The following is a 14,645-nucleotide window of genomic DNA, read 5'->3' as shown; positions in this document are numbered from 1 at the left end:
TACTTTTTATATCATGATTCATTTTCTAAATGGAGTACAATGACCCTCCATGCTGGCAAAAGGTCTAAAAGGATGTGACTTGACCTAAAAGTCACTAACTAGGGAGTAAAGTTTTATTGGAATTTGAACCTAATTCATTATGTGGACAAATAATAGTCAATCTATTTTTAATTAACTGGTGTGGCATACAGTCAAGGTAGGAGAAATAAATATTTACTTTTAAATGCAAAATTTTGTGCATGTAATTTCCAGAGAAAAACTTATTATTAAAAGAAATCCTACAATAATTAAGGCAGAATTAAGAAAGTAAGAATGACTAGTCTTGAGACAGAGAATAAAACTTTTGCCACAATGTTAGTAAAAGAAACATGTTAGTTACAGAAAATTTCTTAAAATATATATACTGACTCAGATTTATCTGTTGGTATCCTAACAGTTATTTGATAACTTAAAAATTTTTTCTATGAAGTAGTCCTAGCAAATTATGTTTCAAGTCTTTTTTAAGTTTAAAAGCATATAATTAAATTTCTTTCTGAGAAAAGGAAGTAGGTGTTTGCATGGGCATAGATAAATTTTCATAAGTTTATTTAAACTAATTTTTGACACTACTTCAAAACACAATTTCTGTTAAAAAAAAACTTTGTAACACTCTTCATAGCATTAATGCAAGACTTAGGTAAACATGTTTTAATTAGATAAAAATAGGGAAAAAATGATCTGAAAGTGTTTCTACAATATACAGTCTTTGAAACTAAAACTTACCTCTTTTTAAAAAGTATTTTCTTTTCTCTAAGTTCTCTCTTTTGAACATGGTAAGCTACTAGGCACTAATGATATCTTGTATTTTATTGCACTTCACCATTTATAAGATGCTTTTACATGCATTATTTCCTTTCATCTTTAAAACAGCCTGTAAGTAGGTATTATTCTCATTTTATGCCATGAAGAAACAGAGGAAAAAACTAACCTTTCATAGGGGGCTAACAATGACTGATTTTCTCCCTCAAGGAGACCCACTGAGCTAGGGGTTAGAACCTTGATATTTTGGCTCAGTACAGTGCGCTAAAGTAGTAAAAGTGTTTGAGATCTAATAAGGACATTACACTACCCAGGCAGCTTACCTCAGTTCTTCCCAAACTTGGAGGTGGAAATAAATTTTATAGCTCCAAAACTTTTCTCGGAGAATTTAATTTTAGTAAAAAAACAAGTGAACATATTCTGTATTATTTATACATTAGCCTTGAACAAGCACTGTTGTGTGACACCATTGCTATTGTTTCTGTTGCTAGTTATAATTGCAATGTCATCAATTAGTCTTTGTTTCCAATGGCCCCCAAGAATAAAGAAGTATAAATAATATATTACCACTAAATGAAGGCCAAGTGTCATTAAGGTATGCTGTACAAATGGATATTTTTATCGCAGCTCAAAGGGAGAGTAACAGAGGGAATACTGAAGCATCCCCTAGCACATAATGTGTAGGCAAGTAAAACACAGTAGAACTTGTATTGTACAGGAAATACCACATTTGCATTGTAAACAGAAATATAATAAATATCATGAAAACAATAGTAATTGTATTAAATCATTATTGTACATTGACTTTTGCTAGTTTGTAAATTCTGTTTTTAATTTGTAAATTTATTTTGGTGTTATAACTAGATACTCACAAGCTTAAACAATTAACAGATTTATTCTCTCTCTATTTCTCTTTCTCTCTGTACATCCTTGAACAACACGGTTGAACGGTGCAAGTCTACTCATACAAGGATTTTTTTCAATAAATATTTTGGAAAAGTTTTTGCACATTAGTGACAATTTGAAAAACCTCACAAACTGGGTAGCCTAAAAACATTGAAAAAACTGAAAAGTTAGTTATGTCATGAATGCATAAAATATGTGTTAATCTACTGTGTGTGTTATAGGTAAGGCTTCTGGTCAACAGTATGTTATTACTAGTTAACTTTTGGGGAGCCAAAAGTTACAGGTAGATTTTTTCCATGTTGGGGATCTGTACCCCTAATTCTCAGGTTGTTCAAAAGTCACCTGTATGTATTTATATATAATATTATATTATATTTTATATATAATACATAATATATGCAACAAAGATATAACAAATATATACATTTATTGTCTTTATATATCAAGAAAGAATAAATACATTAATTGTTTAGGTGTGTGAGTATTCAGTTATAACACCAAATTAATGAAGAAATTAATAACACAACACTGGACTGTGAGTAGGAAAAATACTTTCAGTTAATAAAATTAATTAATTTCTATCAAATTGCCTTGAACAAAATATTTATTGCTTTCAGTTTCAATATGATACATTATCTCAGAGACTACTTCTTTTTATTTTATGTGTAGATTATACAGGGATGTTTCCTATTTCACAGTCAAGTGCTCTGATAACAATTTCTTCATTTATAGATGAAGGGACATACATAAAGTGCAATAGAGAAGTTAACACCTAGGACAAGTTTTGGCAGAGAAAGGATGACACTTTTGCCCTAATTCTCTGACTCTGAATTAATGATCAATTCAGGGACTATTATTTTCCTTCCTCAATAGCCACTGATGCTCTAAGGACTTATATCTGTGGAAGCATTGTCAGTTAGAAGTGTAGTATTATGGTATTTGAATGTTTCAAGTTAAAGCAGAGGTGTTTCACTTTAGGCTGTACAGAAAGGCCTCTTCTAAGCCTTGATGACTTCCTCGGAGGAGAGTGGAGTAGGGCAAACAATAAGCAGTTACAGCAACTTTACTATATTTGCTTTATACATTGAACTTACACTTGAGATCTCATTTGGTAAAAATATTCTGAAGCTTATTAACTTTTGTAAACTACTTCCCTAGGGCAATACATTTGTGGAGATACTTTGTATGACGTAAAAAATCTTAGGTTCCCTACTGGTGACTTCTTTATCTTAAAATCTTTATTGCATATTTGATATATTTAAATGCCAGTGAACTTGGATCTTGTGAGGAGCCACAATGAGCTAATGGATATAAAGTTTAGAAAAATTCAGTTTGCAGCTATGCATTAAGTTGTGGGGTAAAAAGAACAAAGTTGCCTTCTTTTGTTTTTTAGATAACCCTTATTTAGATTTACTTTCCTGGGAATCAAACTGGAAATTCCTGAAGTTAAATAATATTCAGATTAATTAAAAATGAAGAGTAACATAATAGGCTCAGATAGAAAACAATGCATTGTCTTATTGACAACCATGTGAAAATTACCTGTAACACCACTATTATTAACTATAGGGATGTCAATCCTGTAGTTAAGGAAGTGGTCATGTAAGAATAGATTTTCAAATTTTCTCATTTTATTTAATAAAAGGCTTCATTTATTCTTTGCTTTGTTTAGTATAATATGAATGGCTTCATAAACATGAAAAACTTCTGTTATCTGTACTTTCATATAACCTTATGAAAAACTGCGAAGTAATTACTGACTTCATGAATCCTTTATTAAAATATGAAAAAAACAAAGACAGCATACTTAGAATGCATACATTACCATTACATATAAATACCTAAATCACAAAATATTTTTGTTAATTTTTTTTTCAGATGATGTCTCACTATATTCCCCATGCTGGTCTTGAACTGTCGAGCTCAAGCAATTTTTTCACCTCATCCTCACAAGTAGCTGAAACTACAGGCACATGCTACCAAGGCCAGCTTATTTTCACTTATTTTTATGTATTTTGAACAGCAATATATACAACTAGTCTAAAAAAGCAATGAAATAAACCAAATCTAAATTAGTAAAAATAGAGTTTTTCTAAAGAAAGATTAGTGGATTATACAACATCATTTGGTTCATTTAATATTTATATCTAGGCAGTTATTTTTAAAACTTTTCTACAGGAAGTTCCTGAAATCAAATATAAATCAGCAGTTGATTGGTATTCAAAATTATTTGATGGGAACTTCAGATTTGGGTGAACTACAGGTGGCAGTGCTATTTATTATCATGAAGTAAACTTTTGTTGGAATATAATTATGACTCCGACAAAGTTCATCAGCATCCAGGTCATTTGCTACGTGTGTTTTAAATTTTCATACTGATTTTATTAACCACGTGTATGAGAAGACTGCATTTTTATTCTAACTACACCTACTACTTACCCTTAAATTAGAATATAAAAATATAGCTGGATGGATATCTCCGTAGCATTTACTATATAAATCAGTAATACAATTAAATTTCAATAAAATCAGTTATTTAACCAGTTTTTAGTAATACCTGAATTCATAGATCAAATAAATTGTATTTAAAATATCAAAAATATTTATTGAGTACAAAGTAGTGTTTTATTTTCATGTTATTGAAATCTGACATAGGTAAATAAACAACTCATATCCTTTTTTAAAATGAGATAATAATGGAGAGAACCATCAGGTCAATTACATGTGGCCACTTTTGCCTTAGGTACAACCAGCTGGTAGAAATAACAAGGTCACTAAAATACTTTCATATTTAGCATAATTCATGGATCTTAAAGCAAAGAAGTTTCCTCTAGTTCAAAGTGAGTTGTTGAGCTGTCTCGCTGGTGCCTTTGGAATACCAAATATATTTTTGTCATTTCTTTTTCCATTTAAACAATTGACCACAAGATGTAACTCTTGGATTTGTCATGGATGCTAATGCTAGCTACTGATCTGGCAGACAATTGACAATGTTGGTGTCATTATAGATTCTCCTTCATTTCATCCCTTCTAATCATTACCACCCTTCCATGAGTATAATGTTCTTTCCTGTCTGTTGTGCTCACCCACTTGTTGGGGCAACACAGAACAGGAATTAAGACCAAGAATATCAAACATACCTAGAATTAAACTTACTCCATCATTACTATTAAACCTCAGGCAAATTATATAACTTCTCCAAGTCTAAAACTTTGAGATGTAAACATAACTCCATAAAATTGATAAAAATTAAATGAGATAATAACATCGTGACCCATTCTTGCAAATAGTAAGTGCTACATAAATGGTGGTTATGGTTATTATCATTAAAGCCAAAATTATATATTACCTTGAGATGTTAATTTTCTTTTATTTTTCCAGTAACAGAGTTCGTACGATGCTCTTCATTATAGCTCCTCTCTCTGGGCCCCTTGGAAATAAATCCTAGAAAGGTTGGGCTAGAAAATAATGTGAGGCAGTTGTGCCTCTGTTGTAACCTTGACCATTGTCTCAAAACTTTGATTCTTCCTCTATACTCACAAATATTAATGTCTTCCCTAGGAAGCACAAATAGTGACTTATGGGCAGCACATCAGCCTCAGAAGCTTTTAATTTCTTGTTTTTTTGAGCTTCCTCAGGATTTCATATAAAGAGTTCAATCCCAAGTTATCTTGACTTTGATGGACTCAATTTTGTTCCTTCAAAATTCAAGATTCAAAAGCCTAACTTCCAATGTGACTGTATTCAGAAATAAGGCCTATAAGGAGGTAACTAAGGTTAAATGAGGGTGAGGCCCTAATCCAATAGGGCTAGTGCCCTTATAAGAAGGGGAAGAAACTAGAGCCCTCTTTCCCTGCTGCATAAGGACACAGAGAAAAGGCATTCCTCTACTAGCCAGGAAGAGGTCCCTCACCAGGGACCAAATCAGGCAGCACAGTGATTCTGGACTTTTCCATTTCCATAACTATAAGAAAGAAGTATCTGTTGTTTGAGCCACCCCATCTATGATATTTTGTCATAGCAGCCGAAGCAGACAAAGGCACTGACCAAAGGCCTCACTGTATAGGCCTTACATTCGTTTTTATTTAGCTTGGTTTAAGTGACACGAGCACTACTATATATAATGGGCTAGATAGGAAATTTGGGTCATATATGATATCTTTAACTTTATTAAATTGTTTTCTCATTGAACCAAAAACCATAGGTAAAGTCAGGCTTATTCAACTTAAAAGGTTTCATACCTTCTGTATCTCCCTCTAGCAACTCCACACTCCTGACCATCCTGTAAACTATTGCTAGATTAAATTTTCCTAAAATATTATTTTCATTAATCACTACATTACCTCTAGTGAATCCTTAAGCACAGCATGGATCATAGCCAAATTTTTCATTCTAGCACTCAAGGTCTGCCCTTAAATGGCATTCCAAAAATAGCTAAGATTATTTATGATATTTTTCTCTACACAGTCCTTCAATAAAGTTGATGGCCTCATCTTTAAAATAATTATTTATCCTTATAATGTTGCTGTGAGCATCAAATGGGATGAGTATTATTATAGAAAGTCATTAGGATATTTGAGATATAAGTATTCAGTTAATAGTTGATTCTAATTTTTCATACTGCACTGCACATATATTATTTTTCCTAATTATAATGACAAATATTTCTTGACAATTTAATAGGTACTCAAATTTACTTTCAATTTTGATCCTGTCAAAAAGTAGGTAATAATCTTCCCTTCCTACTTTATACACTGGGAAACTGAGCAAAAAAAAAGTTATATAATTTGCCCAAGGTCACAGGGAAGGAATAGCACAGCAAGAATTTGAGTCCAAGTGGTGTGGTTCTGGTGTCTACATGCTCCCTTCTTCTATGTCTACTTACTTTATGCATCTTGTCACATTTTTATGTAATATTCCTGAATATTCTGCCCTCTCTTTTTATAAAACCAAATTTTACATCTTCTTCAAAGGGAAGTAAAAACTCATCTCTTGTACCATATATCAACACACTGGGTTTTCTTGTTTTCTCATTGGCCTTATGTAATGACTGAACTTTAATGCCATGCACAATTTACGTATATATCATATTCTTACAAGTATGTCATTAATTCTTTCTCCAATTAAATGTAAGCCTTGAATGGCATAGCCTGTTTATGTTTATAAAGTTCCTGAAAGCCTCAACCATAAAAAATTCAATTGGAATACATTAAAATAAAAAATTTCTGTTTATCAAAGTATATAAAGGAAGCCACAGTGTGGGATAAAATACTTTCAAAACATATAGCCGACAAAAGACTATGTCTGGAATATATGAGAACTATACAAACCACTGGGAAAAAGACAGAAACTTAATAGAAAATTGGATTAAAGACTTAAAATAGATAATTCAAAAAAGAGGATATCTATTATATTGGCCAATAACATATAAAAGTCTGATTAACTTCATTAGTCATTATGAAATGTCAAATAAGCTGCAATGAAATAGCATTATACACCTTTGGATTGGTCAAAATTTAAAAAGCTGACTTAATATTGCTGAGGCAGTGAGGCAAATAGAAATATCAATCTCTGTTGGTAACTTTTTAGCTGTGTATATAATTTACATACATATGAATAGCACCATCCAGCCAAAATAATGCATGCAAATAAAGCACAAAAAGACATATACAAAGATATTCCTAGCAGCATTATTCTTGATAGCTCCAAATTAAAACGAACCTAAATGTCTGTTAATAGTAAAATGAATAAATAATTTGTGGTATTTTTAAATCGCATACAAGAATGAAAACATATAAGCTACAAGTGCATACAATAATCATAATAAGTTTTACAAATATAATGTGCAGTAAAAGAAGCCAGTTTCAAAATAATATATGCTGTTTGATTCCACTTATAGAAACTAAATTTTAAAACAAATTTAATCAATATATTGTGTTGAGAGGGAGTGTTGGGGCGATAGTGTGTGTTATGAGGAGCAGAGTGAATATTTTGGGGATGAGACATAATGGGGGTTTCCTGGGGAGTGGCAGTCTTTTCCTTCTTACCTTAATTGTGTTTATTTGGATTTTTGCCCTGTGAGCTGTGCATTTATGCTTCATGAGCTGTTTTATATATATATTTATATATATACTTATATATTACTTAAAATAACTCAAAATTAATATAAAAATAACATCTAGCTGATTAAATTTACAGCTCTAGAATGGTATAATATGATACAAAAGGAGTTCTATTGAGCTGAGTAAAGAAGGAAGCAAACTGAATGATTTTGAGAAATACTGATAGTACTACTAAAACAGAATACTTTGAGGTCAAGAATATAATAATTTAAGTGTAATTTGGGACTTATATACCAAACTGTACTAACAAAGAGTTGGAAATTAGTTAATTGTGAGGGAAAGTTGTAAAATATTCTACATGCAATGTTTCTCATCCTACATGTCATATGAGTATCTGGGTGAAGTTAGGTCACAAAGGCAACTCAATTGTTTAACTGGTTATTGTATCCTAGAGGATCCTTCTAGAAACATGAAGAGTATTGTAGCAGAGTTGTCAAACATACTTATTCATAATTAATTGTTAGGGAAGATTAAAAAATACCACCCATAGCAGAAAATATTATTTACATTTAAATAGGCAGAAACTGGGGGTAAAAAGTTCCTAAGAGAAAAAAAAGGATGAAGGGTAAGATAGACAGACATTTTTTAAAATAACTATTACCAATAACAAAAAGTAACCTAAAGCAAAGTATAAATGAATAAAAGACAGACTCTAGCAAATGCATCTGCAAAGGGAATGACTACTGTGCATAAGGGTAGACACCCTATGCAACTGTAAAGATATCCATATAACATTAAAAATAAAACTATCTAATTTAATTATCTTCTGACAACAAGAGTTACATAAAACAGTGTAACATAAAACAGTAAAGGTCAAAGATCTGTAACCTAGAAAAATAAAAACAAAGTTGATGTGTTTATACCCATTTTATACCAAAGTACTCCAAAACATAAAGGAATACAGTAAATATTTTTAAATTAGTAAAGCAGACAATGATGAAATAATATGGAGGAATTACGAAGTTTATCCACAGACCAATACATCATCAATAAATACATGGAATAACAAATGTGAGAAATGAAATCAAGAACAATTTTTTTTTTTTTTTTTTGAGATGGAGTCTCGCTCTGTCACTCAGGCTAGAGTGCAGTGGCATGATCTCGGCTCACTGCAACCTCTGCCCCGGGTTCAAGTGATTCTCCTGCTTCAGCCTCCTGAGTAGCTGGGATTACAGGTGCATGGCACCATTCCCAGCTAATTTTTGTATTTTAAGTAGAGATGGTGTTTCATCATGTTGGTCAGGCTGGTCTCAAACTCCTGACCTCATGATCAGCCCACCTCGGCCTCCCAAAGTGCTGGGTTTACAGGCGTGAGCCACAGCGTCCAGACTCAAGAACAAATTTAAAGAAACAGGCTGGGCTTGGTGGCTCATGCCTGTAATCCTAGCACTTTGGGAGGCAGAGGTGGGTGGATTGCCTGAGCTCAGGAGTTCGAGACCACCATGGGCAACATGATGAAACTCCATCTTTAATAAAATACAAAAAATTAGCCAGACATGGTGGTGCATGCCTGTAGTTCTAGCTATTTGGGGAGGCTGAGACACAAAAATTGCTTAAACCCAGAAGCTGGAGGTTGCAGTGAGCACTCCAGCCGGGGTGACAAAGTGAGACTCTGTGTCCAAAAAAAAAAAAAAGAGAGAAAAAAAAAAACAGTGAGCAAGATGACTGACTAGAGGTACCTAATACTCATCACCCTCACATAAAATGACCAAAACAATGAGTAGGCTACCACATTTCAACGAGAGTATTGGAAGGAGAGCACTGGAGTACAGTAGATTCACAGTAAAGACCTTGTAGGGCATGGAGACTCAGGCAGGACACATAGAAAAAAAAGCAAAATGCCCCATGGCATTTCCCCATCCTTGAGATTTCACCACCACTTACCGTGCTCACACATGCTAGAACATTATTTCCTAGTTGAACAGCTGTAGTTCTCTACCTCCTGGGAATAAACAACTCAAAATAATCTGTTTCACCATCCCAGTGTCTATAGTGCCCTAGTCCTGGCTATACAAAAGCCTAAGCCCAGCAGAATGACCATAACACCACCGTCTAAGCCCATGAGGCACCCTGCCCTCTGGGAACAAGCTCCCAGTAGTGAGGCCACACCCAATCTGGTGGTTAAGCAGCATTGGTTCATTCTTAGTGCATAGAATAGCCCAGTGACCTGACACTCAGTGGGGAGATTATGACCACCCAGAACCAAAACCAATGCTCCCTACCTAACCAACACCCTAGAACATATCTACAGATGAAAACTTTTTTCTACTAAAGCTACTCTACAAAATTGGAAGAGGTAACCATTCCAGCAGATGCACAAATTTCAACACAGGAAAACAAGAAACATTTAAAAAGTAGGAAAATATGAAATTGCCAAAAAAAAAGCCCCACAATGAACTTCTAGTAACTGAGCCTGAAAAAGCAAATTTACAAATTGCCTAAAAAAATTTATAATAATGATCTTAATAAAACTCAGTGAGATACAAGATTATATAGACAATTCATCAAAATCAGAAAAACAATTTATAATCTGAGAAGATTAACAAAAAGCTACATATCATATAACAAAAACAAACAGAAATCTTGGAGCTGAAGACCTCAATGAATAAAATTAAAAATATAATTGAGAACTTCAACAGCACACTAGATCAAGCAGAATTTCTGACCTTGAGGCAAGTCTCTTATAATAACTCAGAGGGAAGAAAATGAAAAAAAGCAAACAAAGTTTACAAAATCTATGGAACACCATAAAGCAAACACATGTTCACATTGTAAGTTTCAGAGGTAGAAGAGATGAAGAAAGGCTGCCTACTTAAGAAAATAATAGCTAAAACTTTCCCAAATCTTAGGAGAGATATGGACATCCAGGTCCATAAAGCTCAAAGGATTTCATTTACACGTAACCCAAAGAAGTCCTCTCTAAGGCACACTAAAATCAAACTGTCAAAATTCAAAGACAAAGAGAGAAATCTAAAAGCAGCAGGAAAAAAACAGCAGGTTACATATAAGAAAATCCCCATTAGACTATCAGCAGATTTCTCAGAAGATACTTTGCAGGCCAGGAGACAAAGAGATGATATATTCAAAGTAACAAAAGAAAAAAACAAACAAAAACAAAACAAAACAAAACAAAGCAAAAACCTCTCAACCAAGAATACTATACCAAACAAAGCTATTCTTTAGGAATGAAGGAGAAATAAAGGCTTTTCCAGCCTAACAAAATTTGAGGGAATTCATAATCACTAGACTAGCCTTACAAGAAATGCTTAAGGGAGTGCTTCAACTGGAAGTGAAAGGACATTAATTACTACCATGAAATCACATGAAAGTATAAAATTCACTGGTGATATAAACTTATAACCAAATTCAGAATACTCCATTACCACAATGGTGGTATATAATCTTTAAAATCTCTAGTATAAAGATTAAAAGTCAAAATGGTCAACAAAAACCTTAGCTACAATAAGTTGTTAAGAACTACACAATATAAAATACATTTAGGCAAAAAATTTTAAAAATTATAAATGGTGGGAGGGTAAAAGTCTAGAATATTTGTATGCAACCAAAGTTAAATTGTCAGCTTAAAATAGCCTTCTATAACACATAGGTTTTTAAATATTAGTCCCAGAGTAGTCACAACAGAAAATTATAACAGAAACACAAAGGAGAGAGGGAAAGAATCAAAGCTTATCACTACAAAAAATAACCAAGCCACAAGGGTAAACAACAAGATAAAAGAAAGTAACAGAAGTTCTGCAAAATAACTAGAAAACAATGAACAGAATGGCAGGAATAAGTTCTTACCTATCAATAATAACCTTGAATGTAAATGGATTAAGTTCTCTAATTAAAACATACTGAGTGACTGAATGGATAAAAACAAAAACAAAATAAGAAAACAAGACCCAACTATACGCTGCCTGCATTACACTCATTTTACCTGTAAGGACACACATAGACTGAAAGTAAAGGGAAGGGCAATAATATTCCATGAAAATGGAAACCAAAAGAAAGCAGACAAAATAGAATTTGAATCAGAAACTGTAAAAACAGACAAAGATTATCATTACGTACTGATAAAGGGGTTAATTCAGCCAAGGGATATAACAATTATAAATATAAGTGTGCCCAACACCAGAGCATCTAAATATATCCAATATTATTTGATCTGAAGGGGGAGTTAGAAAACAATACAATAATAATAGCAAGTGTCTTCAACATTCCACCTTCAGCAATGGTTATACCATTCAGAGAGAAAATAAGTAAAGAAACATGGATTTAAGCTAGACTCTAGATTGAATGGAACTAATAGACACTTACAGAATATTCCACCCAAAAGCTGCACAGTACACAGTCATCAACAGATGAAACTTTCCCCATGATAGACCATATGTTAGGCCACAAAAAAAGTCTCAACAAATTTTTAAAAATTGAAATCATATCAAGTATCTTTTCTGACCACAATGGAATAAAACTAAAAATCATTTACAGGAGAATCTTTAAAAACTATACAAACACATGAAAATTAAATAACATAATTCTGAGCAATGAATGGATAAATTAAAAAATTAAAAATAGAATTTAAAAATTTTTGAGATTAAAAAAATGGAAAGACAATATACCAAAACCTATGAGATACAGCAAAATCAGTTCTAAAAGGGAGTTCATAGCAATAAACAACTATATGTAAAAAATAGAAACATCTCAAATAAACAACCTAATGTTGCACATCAAGAAATTAGAAAAGTAAGAATAAACTAAACCCAAAATGAGTAAAAGTAATAAAGATCAGAGCAGAAATAAATAAAATAGAGATAAAAAACCCAAAAGATCAATGAAAGGAAGAGTTAGTTTTTTTGAAAAGATGACACAAATTGACAAACCTTTATCTAGACTAAGAAAAAAAGAGAGCAGATTCAAATAAATATTAGGAATGAAAATTGAGACATTACAATTGATACCATAGAGATATAGAAGATCATAAGAGACTATTATGAACAACTTTATGCCAACAAATCAGAAAACCTAAAAGAAATGAATAAGCTCCTGGACACATACAACTTACCAAATCAAACCAGGAAGAAATAGAAAATCCAAGCAGAACAATAAGAAGAAAATTGAATAAGCAATTAAAAATTTCCAATCAAAGAATGGCCCAGGACCTGACGGCTTTCCTGTTGACTTCTATCAAACATTTAAGAACTAATATCAATTTTTTCAAACTATTCCAAAAAAATCAAAGAGAATAAAATTCTTCCAGACTCATCCTATGAAGCCATTATCACCCTTATACCCAAGCCAGACAAGGACACAACATAAAAAACTACAGGCCAATATCCCTGGTGAAAATTGATGCAAAAATCCTCGATAAAATAGTAGCAAACAAAATTCAACAGCACATTAAAAAGGTCATTCACCATGATCAAGCGAGATTCATTCCAAAGATACTGGGAAGGTTTAACATATGCAAATTAATAAATGTGATGCATCATATTCACAGAACCAAGGACAAATCCACATGATCATCTCAATAGACACAGATAAAGTATTTGATAAAATTCAATATCCCTTTATAATAAAAACACTCAACAAATTAGGTATGGAAAAAACATACCTCAATGCCTCAAAGGCTGCATATGACAAACCCCCAGCTAACATCATACTAAATGGGGGAAATATTGACATTTTTCCTTCTAAAACCTAGAGCAAGACAAGGATGCCCAGTTTCACCATTTTTATTCAACATAATACTTGAAGTCCCAGCCAGAGCAGTGAGGCAACAGAACAAGATTTTTTAAATTTAAAAACTGTAAATTTAATTTCCTTAATAGTTAAAAATATTATTTAAAAGTCTATTTCATTTTGAGTGAGTTGTGGTAATTTGTGTTTTTTAAGGAATTGGCACATTTCATTTAAGGTGTCAAATTTACGTGTTAGAATTGTTCATAGTATTTGTTCTCTTATTATCCTTTAGATATTTGCAGGGCCTGTAGTAATATCTCTTTAAATAAGTTATTTAAATAACTTAATAAGGCTTAAATAAGTTTATTGATGAAGTTATTAAACACTTCAGGAAAAAATTATACTAATTTTATACAACTTCTTTCAGATGATAGAAGCAGAGGGAATACTTTCTAATTAATTCTGTGAGTTCAGCATTACCCTAATACCAAAATGAGACAAAGACATTTCAAGAAAAGAAAACTACAGACCAGTATCTCTCGTGAATGTAAATGCAAAAAAATCCATAACAGAGTATTAGCAAATTGAATGCAACAATGTGTACAAGGAATTATTTACCATGAACAAGTGAGATTTATCTCAGGTATGTAAGGCTAGTTGAAAATTTAAAATTAATTAATGTAATCCATAACATTAGCAGCCTCAAGAAGAAAAATATATGAACATAACAATAGATGCAGGAGAAGTATTTGACAGATACTAAAACCTAATTGTGCTAAAAATTCTCAGCAAACTAAGACTACAGGGAAATTTTCCTCAACTTGAGAAAGAATACAGACAAAATACCTACAAGTAACATAATGTATAATGTTGAGGAACTAGCTTTCCAACCAAGATCTGCAAAAAAAACTGGAAAAAAATCAAAGGTATACAGATTAAGACGTAAAAAGTAAAATTGCTTTTGTCCACAGATGACACGATCATCTATGTAGAGTATTAACAAAATCATCCAGAAAACCCTTCTCGATGTAATAAACAATTATAACAAGGTTTCAAGATACAAAGTTAACCTACAAAAGCCCATCAATTTCCTATATGCCAGCAATGAACAAGTGGAATTTGAAATTAAATACAAAA

At 32.3% G+C, this 14,645-nt stretch overlaps 1 protein-coding gene and 1 pseudogene across 2 annotated transcripts in view; both read right to left on the bottom strand.

Moving 5' to 3' along the window:
* The window catches only part of LOC129473429 (GTPase KRas-like), a 35,952-nt pseudogene extending 26,040 nt beyond the window's left edge, over positions 1-9,912 (bottom strand).
* FAM83B (family with sequence similarity 83 member B) overlaps positions 1-14,645 on the bottom strand; it is a 216,347-nt gene that overhangs the window by 200,545 nt on the left and 1,157 nt on the right. The window lies entirely within an intron of this gene.

The sequence above is a fragment of the Symphalangus syndactylus genome, chromosome 23 (assembly GCF_028878055.3).
Source record: "Symphalangus syndactylus isolate Jambi chromosome 23, NHGRI_mSymSyn1-v2.1_pri, whole genome shotgun sequence".
Classification (NCBI taxonomy): domain Eukaryota; kingdom Metazoa; phylum Chordata; class Mammalia; order Primates; family Hylobatidae; genus Symphalangus; species Symphalangus syndactylus.
This window is presented reverse-complemented; position numbering and strand designations above follow the sequence as displayed.